General features: G+C 46.4%; 1 protein-coding gene across 1 annotated transcript in view; it reads left to right on the top strand.

Annotated features, from left to right (window-relative positions):
• Positions 1-8,918, top strand: part of LOC122939576 (serpin B6-like) — a 92,158-nt gene that overhangs the window by 80,265 nt on the left and 2,975 nt on the right. The window lies entirely within an intron of this gene.

Below are 8,918 nucleotides of genomic sequence, written 5' to 3' on the forward strand. Positions count from 1 at the left end.
TTTACATATACCCACGCTGAGTTAAAGAAATATCTCGGCAAAAGAAAACTTTTCCCAATTTTTTATACAAAGTTGGCATTTGACCAAGATATTTATCTCACCCAGCATGGGTATATGTAAAATGATACCCCAAAACACATTGCCCAACTTCTCCCGAGTACGGCGATACCACATGTGTGACACTTTTTTGCAGCCTAGGTGGGCAAAGGGGCCCACATTCCAAAGAGCACCTTTAGGATTTCACAGGGCATTTTTTACCCATTTTGATTTTAAACTACTTCTCACGCATTAGGGCCCCTAAAATGCCAGGGCAGTATAACTACCCCACATGTGACCCCATTTTGGAAAGAAGACACCCCAAGGTATTTTGTGATGGGCATAGTGAGTTCAGTTTTAATTTTTTGTTACAAGTTAGTGGAATATGAGACTTTATAAGAAAAAAATAAAAATAAAAATAAAATAATTTTCCGCTAACTTGTGACAAAAAATAAATTCTAGGAACTCGCCATGCCCCTCACGGAATACCTTGGGGTGTCTTCTTTCCAAAATGGGGTCATTTGTGGGGTGTTTGAACTGCCCCGGCATTTGAGGGTCTCCGCAATCATTACATGTATGGCCAGCATTAGGAGTTTCTGCTATTCTCCTTATATTGAGCATACAGGTAATGAGATATTTTTTTTCCGTTCAGCCTCTGGGCTGAAAGAAAAAAATGAATGGCACAGATTTCTTCATTCGTATCGATCAATGTGGATGAAAAAATCTCTGCCAAAAAAAAAAAAAAAAAAAAAGGAGGGGAAAGGCGTCTGCCAGGACATAAGAGCTCCGCCCAACATCCATACCCACTTAGCTTGTATGCCCTGGCAAACCCGATTTCTCCATTCACATCAATCGATGTGGATGAATAAATCATTGCCGGGATTATTATTTTTTTATATACAAAAGTGTTTGCCAAAGCATATGAACACCGCCGCCCCCTCAGCTCATATGCCTCGGCAAACGTATCTTTTACTGCAGAGGAGAAATCTCGTCTTGCAGCGCCCCATACACCGCTTTTGTGTAATCTGACAGCAGCGCAATGCTTCTGTCAGAATGCACATCAGTGCTGCAGCTAGTCGATCGGTTGGTCCACCTGGAAGGTAAAAAAAAAAAAAAGAAAAAACCAGGCCGCAACGCAATAAATTTATTAACTTTATAATAACATTTGAACGGAACATAAAAACTTTATTTAACTTTTTGAACAGAACGTTAACTTTTTTGCTTACTGGTGATTTTTATTTTTTACTTTATAGGACAAACCTCTCATTCCCCATGGGACAATGTGCAAAGCGCAAATCACCCAGAGATGTGGCGAAGTACATTATGCACTTTGTCCCAGGTGAAAGGAGAGGTTTGCAGCAGCTCTGTGTGAAAGGGCCCTAATAGCCCTGTGTGCCTGTCCTGTGAGTTGCAATCCCTATGCTAAGTGTACCTGTGTGTGGTACTTCCGGAAACACTCCCCTAAGCATAGGGCAGGGTGGTCAGGGCAGTCAGGACAGAAATAGCGGGTGTCACACCTTATTCCACTCCTGCAACAGACACAACATCTTTTTCGGGGTGACGGGTGGTTTGAGGTATCTGCAACGACATTGGGGAAATGTCGCTCGTGTAGACGGCTCACTACACTGGTGGATGGGGCCACGGAACCTCCTGGATACAGGAGGTTATCGATGATCTCTTCCTGAAATTTGAGAAAGGATCCTGTTCTCCCAGCCCTACTGTAGAGAACAAAACTATTATATACAGCCAATTGAATTAAATATACAGACACCTTCTTATACCAGCATCTGGTGCGTCGGGAAACTAAATAAGGAGCCAACATCTGGTCATTGAAGTCCACCCCTCCCATGAGCGAATTATAGTCGTGGACACAGAGGGACTTTTCAATGACACTGGTTGCTCGTTCAATTTGTATTGTCGTGTCTGCGTGAATGGAGGAGAGCATGTAAATGTCACGCTTGTCTCTTCATTTCACCGCAAACAGTTCTTCATTACACAAGGCAGCCCTCTCCCCCCTTGCAAGACGGGTGGTGACGAGCCGTTTGGGGAAGGCCCGGCGACTAGGTCGCGCGGTGCCACAGCAGCCAATCTGTTCTAGGAACAAATGCCTGAAGAGGGGCACACTTGTGTAGAACTTGTCCACATAAAGATGGTACCCCTTGCCAAATAAGGGTGACACCAAGTCCCAGACTGTCTTCCCACTGCTCCCCAGGTAGTCAGGGCAACTGACCGGCTCCAGGGTCTGATCTTTACCCTCATAGATCCGAAATTTGTGGGTATAGCCTGTGGCCCTTTCACAGAGCTTATACAATTTGACCCCCCCCTTTGGGCGCGCTTGCTTGGGATGTATTGTTTGAAGCCAAGGCGCCCGGTAAAATGTATAAGGGACTCGTCTACGCAGATGTTTTGCTCAGGGGTATACAAATCTGCAAATTTGTTGTTGAAGTGGTCTATGAGGGGCCGAATTTTGTGGAGCCGGTCAAAAGCTGGGTGGCCTCTGGGACAGGAGGTGGTGTTGTCGCTAAAGTGCAGGAAACGCAGGATGGCCTCAAATCGTGCCCTGGACATGGCAGCAGAGAACATGGGCATGTGATGAATTGGGTTCGTGGACTAATATGACCGCAATTAATGCTTTTTGGTTAGACCCATGTTGAGGAGAAGGCCCAGAAAAATTTTTAATTCGGAAACTTGGACTGGTTTCCACCGGAAAGGCTGGGCATAATAGCTTCCCGGGTTGGCGGCTATAAATTGAGTGGCATACCGATTTGTTTCTGCCACGACTATGTCCAAGAGCTCCGCAGTCAAGAACATCTCAAAAAAATCACAGGGCCGAACCGATCTGAGCTGTCTCAACCCGAACTCAAGACTGGGCGGTGAAAGGGGGAACTAATGGTGTGGATGAAGTTGGGGACTGCCAATCAGGGTTTTCCAGCACCTCAGGGACTCTAGGGGCTCTATGGGCCTGTCTGTGTGGTGGCTGCAACGGGGTAACTATTGCACGTGCCACCGTACCAGCTTCAACTGCCCTTCTGGTGCTCGCTGGTGGTGTATGCCTTACCACGTAATCCGACAGCGCCAGCCCCACTCTCCTGCCATTGAAGCGGATTCTGCGCAACCTGTGGTGTAGCAACACGGGGCCGGGTACGCCTGGTGGTATCAGGGACCTCAACCTCCTCGTCCGAACTTTGGGTCAGACTGCCACTGCTTTCTACAGGTTAATATTCTGACCCGCTGGATTCGTCAGATGAGGGTTCCCATTCCTCATCTGACTGGGTCAGAAGCCTGTTGGCCTCTTCAGAAGAATACCCCTTGTTTGACATTTGGACTACTAAATTTAGGAGGTATTCCCTGAGACTACCCAAGAAAAAAAGCAAGCCTGTCTTACAAATGGGAGGCTAGCGAAGTACCGGAGGCCGCTGCGATTGCTAAAAAATATCAAAACTGATTTTTTTATCGCCGCAGCGCTTGTAAAGTGATTGTGCAGTGATCAAAAAATAATAATTTTTTTGTCACTGCGGCGGGGCGGGCGTGGGTGAACGCACGTGTGGGCGACCGATCAGGCAAACACTGCGTTTTGGGTGGAGGGTGAACTAAGGTGACACTAATACTATTATAGATCTGACTGTGATCAGTTTTGATCACTTACAGATACTATAAAAGTACAAATGCTGATTAGCGATACGCTAATCAGTGAATGCGGTGCGGTCGGCGCTAAACGATTGCTAACTACCTAACCAAGGGGCCTAAACTACCCTAAAACCTATCAGTCAATACCAGTGAAAAAAAAAGTGACAGTTTACACTGATCACTTTTTTCCCTTTCACTAGATGATTGACAGGGGCAATCAAGGGGTTAATTGGGGTGATGGGGGGTGATCTGGGGCTATGTGTGGTGTTTGGTGTGTACTCACTGTGATGTCTGCTCCTCTGCTGAGACCAACCGACCAAAAGAATCAGCAGAGGAGCAGAGAAGCCATTTAACACCTTATATTTATAAATATAAGGTGTTAAATGGCTTGTGATTCGTTTTTTTAAAAATCATCAGCCTGCCAGCGATGATCATTGGCTGGCAGGCTGATGATGTAACCCCCCTCGAACTTTTGCCGGCCCGCGATGCGCATGCGTCATCTCGCGAGATGACGCATAGATGTGTGACTCTGCCTCAGACAGTGGCCTCCAGACCGCGATCCTGCGTTAGGCGGTCCAGAGGCGGTTAATGAACCAAAAAAAAAAAAAAGTTTAAAATACAGTAACCACTCCACTGTGTAGTCAACTGTGAACAGTGGATCAAGAGGATGTGCACTAACTCTCACCCCTGTCACTTTACGGGCAGTATGCTGCCTTCCTTCATGCCGTTTGCAGTACCACTATCCACTAGGCTAAGTTGTGGGAGCCTGGAGCAGTGATCCCACTGTGAACACAGCACATTGACATCCCTTGTGCTATCAAAACTTTATCTATCCCTTTGATAGTAGGCACTGCGAGTAGAGAGTAGACACTTTTTGGTTCATTAAGTAAAATAAAATTAAAATAAAAGGTATCAAGTACATGATTTGACTCAATTAATAATAAAAGTTAAGTATTAAGTTTCACCTGGGGCAAGATAGGTTCAACGCCTGTATAGGCATCTGTAAATAAATTATTTGATAAACCTTACCCAGGGTATGTCCCAATTATAAAGTATAATTAGTGCAAGACAATAGCCTGCACACGAAGTTGTGTGGGGAAGCCCAAGTGGCTGCTCTACAGATCTGTTCAATAGAAGCATATGCCTTCTCAGCCCAAGAGGCTGCAACAGATCTAGTAGAATGAGCTTTAATAAAACCAGGAGGTTCTTTTTTTTAAAGGAAACCTGTCACCAGGATTTTTTGCATAGAGCTGGGGACATGGGCTTCTAGATGGCCACTAGCACATCTGCAATACCCAATATCCAGTCCCCATAGCTCTCTGCGCTTTTATTGTGTTAAAAAACAGTTTTGATCGATATGCAAATGACCTGATATGAGTCCTGTATCCGGAGATGAGTCAAGCTGAAAAGAGCCCAGCACCGCCCCACGTCCTCCAAACCTCCTCCTTGCTGGCTGACGTCACAGAGCTGGAGCGCCGAAATCTCGCGATGCGCGAGCTAGTGCATGCATAGTTCGTTCCCTGTGCTGATGCCAGCACAGGGAATGAACATGATGCCGACACTGTGCATGCGCTAGCTCGCGCATCATGAGATTTCGGCGCTCCAGCTCTGTGACGTCAGCCAGCAAGGAGGAGGTTTGGAGGACGCGGGGCAGTGCTGGGCTCCTTTCCGCTTGACTTATCTCCGGATACTGGACTCATATCAGGTCATTTGCATATGGATCAAAACTGTTTTTTTAACACAATAATATAGATTCAGGCAGATATTCAGGCAGATAGTCCTCAGGTGGGGTTTGCCAGAAGTGGATCTCATGGCAACGAGGTTCAACGCCAAGGTGGAGAGGTTCTGCTCCCTTTACAGGTAACAAACCCCCCTGGCGATAGATGCTCTCTCGTTACCGTGGAGGTTCAGGCTGGCTTACATCTTCCCTCCGTTTTCCATGATACCGAGGGTATTGACGAAAATCAGTCAGGATCTGGCCTCGGTGATGGCCATCATACCGTTTTGGCTCAAGAGATCCTGGTTTACCCAGCTAATTCAGATGAGTCGGGGACATTATTGGAGGCTCCCCCCACAGCAGACCCTGGTGTCGTGGGACAGTCACCTCTGCCCAGATCTGCACAGGTTCAACCTGACAGCCTGGAGGTTGATCAGTCCCTTCCCAGAATAGAAGGGCTTTCTGAGTTGGTCCTGAGAACATTGTCACATTCGAGAGCAGAATCAACCAAGAAAGCCTACTCCAGGATCATGATAATCTTCTCGTCGTGGTGTGCTTTGAACCAGGTAGCGTTTGCAGATCCGCCCCTCACTGCGATACTTTAAATCCTGCAAGATGGCCTTGACAGAGGCCTTGCTCCATCTACTTTGAAGGTCCAAATTTCGGCCATCTCGGCCTGTCTCAACAGGCCCTATTCTCGGGACCCACTCATCAAACGATTCCTTAAAGAAGCCGAAAGATTGAGGCCTACAGTACTGAAGCCCATTCCTCAGTGGGACTTATCAGTCGTGCTCAAGGAGCTAGCATCTCCCCCTTTGGAGGAGGTAGACTTGAAGTTTGTGACGTTGAAGTTGATCTTACTGGCGGTAACCTTGGCCAAGAGAGTCTTGGAGCTTCAAGCTTTCTTTGCCTTAGAACCCTATACCATGCGTTGTGTGAAAATTGCAGCAGGTTCTATACTTTCTATTTTTCACACAACGCAGGCCCCATAGAAATGAATGGGTCTGCGTGAAAATCGCAAGCATCCGCAAGCAAGTGCGGATGCGGTGCGATTTTCACACATGGTTGCTAGGAGATGATAGAGATGAGCAACCCCCGGACCCCATTAAAGTCTATTCACTGTATTATTTTCCCATATAAGAGGGTTATAAGGGAAAATAATAGCATTCTTAATACAGAATGCTAACTCAAATGTGCCTTGAGGGGTTAAAAAATTAAAACTCTGTCTTAGATTTGTGAGAACTGTCTCTATCACTCTACACACATGCAGGGAGAGACAGGAAAAAGTAGATACAGTATGCTATTAGACCAATTCACATCAGCAGGCAAAAGCATACCACTACTTTAAAACTCACAACAGAAGGGCTTAGAGGGGTCTTCATAGCTTCAGCTCCCAAATCAGACATCATCATTATAGATTCTTGGAAGACATGAATTTACCAGGCTTTATACCCCTACTCACAGACCTCATATCTGCAGGCCTCCATTTCTGCTACCAGCGCGCCTCTTTCTTTATTTAGCTCCAGCGTGCCCGCAGGCCAGAACCACATAGCCAAGTACACCTGAATGCCTCCGGCAAATCCCCACCAGTGCCAAACCTATTGGATAGCAGGGAGGGCTTGGGCTGCAACCAGAGGAACTCCATAAGTGTCCGGTGCTACATGGGCCACCCTGTCAGCATGCACCTCCAGGGAGGAAGGAACAGACGCAAAGCCACAAAAGCGCAGCCTCAGCTCATGCAGCACCAGGTACTCAATATAGGGGTTGGGGATGTTGTCTGCCTTCCTGCATATAGACAGATTTTCTTCTTTTCTGCCCAGTGCTGCCTTCCCTGAGTGGTCTCATAGCAAATGCCATAAGAGATGGCCTCTCCCCGCCTGGAGGGACAGGAAGACACTGGTTAAAAGTGGGTCATCTCTCATGGTATGCCGTCACAGAGGATGAAATGGAAAAATGGCATTTTTGCAGCTTGTAGTTTTTTACATTTTACAAAATGTGCCATTTTTATAGAGCCGGTCATTACAGATGCAGTGATACCAAATATGTCTGATTTTTTCTTTTCTTTTTTATACTCGATTTTATGTTGAAGGGTCTTTTTTATATTTATTAAAATTTAAAAAAAATAGTATTTTTGTATTGCACTGTATTGAACTGTCAGCATCTTACAAAAGTAAGACACTGACAGTTGCCTAGGAGCTGGATCTCCTGGGCTTCCGTGGCTGGCAGGCTCTGATGCCCCTGTGAGGCATCGGAGCTGCCATAGCAACCGTCTGCCACCTCAGAGCAAGGGGCCAATGGAGTCAAAGGGGACCCCCTTCTTCTGTAAAGCACCCATGTGCCCTGGTCAGTGTTGACTGCGGCATGTGAAAAGGTTAATCCATCAGCATCCCCACATACAGCGATGCCGGCGGATGCAGCAGGGGCCTGGCTGTCAGTACATTATGCGGGAAGGGGTTAATTAAACTAACTAGTAGAAGGGAGCACTTCAGTTGGATACTCACCCTCTGCTGCGCTGCTGCTTTCTCGCCCCAGAGGCCAGTCACATGACTGTACTCCACAGGATTTCCCTTCTTTCTGCAAGGTCCCTTCTTCTGTCTTTTTGGCACCTGCAGTCGACAGAATGTCATTGACTACTGTTTGGAAGACTTTGGTGATGAGCTTGGCTTGTATTCCAAACGCATGCTCAGTAATTATATATATATATATATATATATATATATATATATAAAAAAATCCCCCAATGACTATGTGTACTGCACCTATGCCTGCCATTATTCTCAAGTTGAAGTTGCGCATCTGTTCATGCAGCTGCCAGTTTATAGCCATGACGTGCCAAGAATGGACATGTCTATTTTTGGCACAGTTGCAGCTATAAAATACATGTTGCATGAATGGGTCATGGCCATTAACAACAATAGGAGGTGGACTCCACACATTTGGTGGTGGCAGACATGTCCCTCCTTGCTGCAGCCACAGCTTTAAAGTGCTGCTCTGCGATTTTCAGCACTGCTTCCCATTTAAAATTTCTCGAGAAAGAAACACTGTGTGAACGGGCCCATAAGCTACGTAGTTTTACATCTGCGAACAGAAATCCAGCAGGCCGTTCCAGCAGTACAACACCCGGCCGAAGCTCACTGCATCAGCTGCAGCTGGATAATGCAGTGAACCGCCTAATCCCATTGACTGTAACAGGATCCGATGGGGATCGGCTGGTTTCCGGCATCAATGCTGACTTTCGGCAGGACAAAGAAGTTATCCACTGAACTTGTTTAGAAATAAAGCTTGTTAGTGAAAAAAATAACAGGAGGTGCTGGATGCAAACAGTCCTGCCAAAATTCCCAGACAGGTGGGAAGAAAGCACAGACATGAAAAACAGGTACTGGGGGCATAAATATGATTTTTGGAACCAGACATCTCCTTTAACCCTTTGCTGACATGGCGATTTTCCGTTTTTTGTGTTTGCATTTTTTGCTCCCTGCCTTCCCAGAGCCGTAACTTTTCCATTTTTCGGTTCACATAGCCATATGAGGGCCCTTTT

This window comes from Bufo gargarizans, chromosome 5 (genome assembly GCF_014858855.1).
Source record: "Bufo gargarizans isolate SCDJY-AF-19 chromosome 5, ASM1485885v1, whole genome shotgun sequence".
NCBI lineage: Eukaryota > Metazoa > Chordata > Amphibia > Anura > Bufonidae > Bufo > Bufo gargarizans.